This window comes from Atta colombica, unplaced genomic scaffold (genome assembly GCF_001594045.1).
Source record: "Atta colombica isolate Treedump-2 unplaced genomic scaffold, Acol1.0 scaffold273, whole genome shotgun sequence".
Taxonomy (NCBI): Eukaryota; Metazoa; Arthropoda; class Insecta; order Hymenoptera; family Formicidae; genus Atta; species Atta colombica.
Window position 1 is genome coordinate 4,864 of NW_017259374.1, and position 3,015 is coordinate 7,878.

Sequence of the window (3,015 nt, forward strand, 5' to 3'; positions counted from 1 at the left end):
ATTTATAAGGGCATAATTTATGCCATAGACATACATCGCAAAGCTTTGAAGTATATATAATATTATTAAACCTGTAAATTAATTTCAAATAAATTTTACTCAATTTATGTAAACTTTTCTTCAAAAACTTTAGTTTAAAAATTTATAATTACATTTTATTATAATTTTGACAATGATTTAACATTAATATTTAATGTCGGAAAAAAGATAATTAAGAAATAATAAAATGTTAATATCAGTTTCAAATTTAACTTATTCAGAACTTATTCGGAAATAATCAAGGAATTCATCTTTGAATTTATTTTTATATTACGACATATATATTGTATATATATACGCAACTACTAATATTTTTTTCTTGAAGGATTGTCCAAATTTTTGAATCATCATTTAATACGACATTTTTTGTTATGATATTAAACGGATTAGTTTTTGCGAGCCTTAATCTTTATCGAGTAAGTTTGAATTTTTATTTTTTTAAGTATACTTTCAAATAAATAGCTCGCATTCCAGATTTTTCGAGAAATATCATCTGGATATATTGGCGAAAAAATGATACAATGCTTCATAATATTGAATATTCATTATACATACACATTCCTTTCTACCAATATTGCGCAACAAATTATAGATCATAACAATAGCATATTCGTTACAATGTAAGAAATATTTTTATGTGAAAGTTAAAATTTTTGCAATACAAGTTAGAGTTAATAGTACAAAATTTGTAGCAAAAGCTGAAATATTTCATAAAATAACTATACATTATATTTACAAGATAATTAAAAATATTTTTGAATTATTTTATCATCACAATATTATCATATAATATTATCATATATATTATCGATTGATTGTATTTAATCGTCATTTCGTAGATACAATGGTTACTGGTATGTAGTTCCCTTACATGTGCAAAAGTTAATATTGTTCCTATTGCAAAGAGGCACTAAAACTTTTAAGATAGTGATTGGTGGATTGTTTGTGGGTTCCTTAGAAGGCTTCGCCACGGTAAAAATTAAATCAAAATTTATTCGCTAATATATTTCGATAATATATTTCAAACGTTTGAAGAAAATATTTTTCATTGCAGCTAGTCAGCGCGTCATTCTCTTACTTCACATTTATTTATTATACAAATCAATAACGTGCCATCTATAGTATAATCTTTAAACAGATTATCAATATAGAGAATTTTAATGATAATGTTGCAATGTATTATATGGATATTAAATGGAATAGAACTTGGATTCGATACTATTACATTAATGGAAAGAAATACAGATAATAAATAAAATTGTTCAAAATTATTTTCTATTGTTCTTATTATTTTACTTATTGTAATTGTGCATGTTGATACATTAAATTTCAAAAATATTAAAAAAATTGAACATATTGTTATTGTATTAAATTTAAATACATTCTTTTGACAACACAAGTGGTGCAAAGTTAGAAGATTTAAAAAAAATAAACATTAAAATTTAACTTAAATATTAGCATTGTGTAATTTACTAACTTGAATCTCCAATTGTCAATATTAAGCAAATCATACGAATGTACATACTAGACTGAAATAAGTGAAAATATGATGTTATGAAAAGCGTTTGCGACTGCGCGACTTTTGCACAAAAGAAGTCCTCGAACATTTCCCTATGAGAAAAGATCATCTTAAATTGCTTTTAGTATGAAATTAATCATTTATTCCTATAGTTTATTTATGAACGTTCTCCCAAGAAAACTTCTTAAATTACATTATTTTCGATATAATCATTTTCAAATTTTAATGAGAAGTATAATATCATTGATACAGGTAAAGAGTTTTCTGGAACAACTTGAAGATGTAACAAATTAAAAGATGAAAATAAAATCGCTATTATAGAAAAGTAAAAGTGGAAACAAGGCGAAATGTTATATTACTGCAATAATACGTAAGATAATAGTAGCTGAGTCTTTTGTCTCAAAATTAGATAAAATGTAATCAAATGTACAAATAGTATTTTTGTATTATATATTTTTTTCAAAACGAAACAAGATTCTATCTTTTCTCAATAGAAAAAAATTTTTTAAATTAAAAGCTAATAAAGTTTGATTTATGTGTATGAAATTTCTCTTAGAGAGAGTGTTTGGCATGTGCGATGGTACTTTTACTTTTCTACAAACTTGGTCGTATATTCAATACTTTAATCTGCTTAATAACAATTCTCGACTAAATCTTTCGGTATACATAATGACATAATACTTTATTGATCAAGAAAAATATTTCTACTTTATCATGCTACACGCATTAGCAGCCAGTTACATAAGATTAATCGAAAATAATATATTATATTGTAAAATATTCATAGTTATTCAACAATTTCACTACTTTAGAATTATTCAGATAATCAACTAAAGTAATTCTATTAAAATAAGTTAAAAATGAAATGTAAATTAATTGAGTTAAAAAACAAAAAACTGTTAAATTGGTATTATATATTCATTTTGTGTATTGCACACAAAAATATTATATAATAAATTAATGTTCTTTATTTGAAAATATATTATTGATTAATTTGGATAAAAATCGATAATTTAAATAAATATTGTCCTTCGATTATTTTAACATTCTTCAACAGACAGCTTCAATATATTTCCTTACAGAATGAAAAGAGGATACATTTGATTATAGGATGAGCATTTCAATATTTTACTTCACTGTTCTCTATTCTACAAGTACGAAATAATAATTACAAAATAATTAAGATAAGTATGTATAAAAGTGAAAAAGATATGAGAAAGTAAGATAGGGGGAGAGAAAAAGAAAGAGAAATGTAAACTAATTTCGATCGAAATCGTTCTCGAGCCCTTGATTTTAGGTGTCGCTTCTTGTAAGTTCGATAAGAAGGGTAAAATTATTATTTAAATAAAAAAAGTGGCATATAAAATATTCATAAAGAAATATAAAACATTATATTAATAAGTCAGATTATATCAATAGACATTATATTAATAAGTCACAACATTGAAATATATATA

General features: G+C 23.6%; 1 pseudogene; it reads left to right on the forward strand.

Moving 5' to 3' along the window:
• The first annotated feature begins 410 nt into the window (after positions 1 to 410).
• Positions 411 to 1,978, forward strand: LOC108689607 (annotated as a pseudogene).
• Positions 1,979 to 3,015: the final 1,037 nt, after the last annotated feature.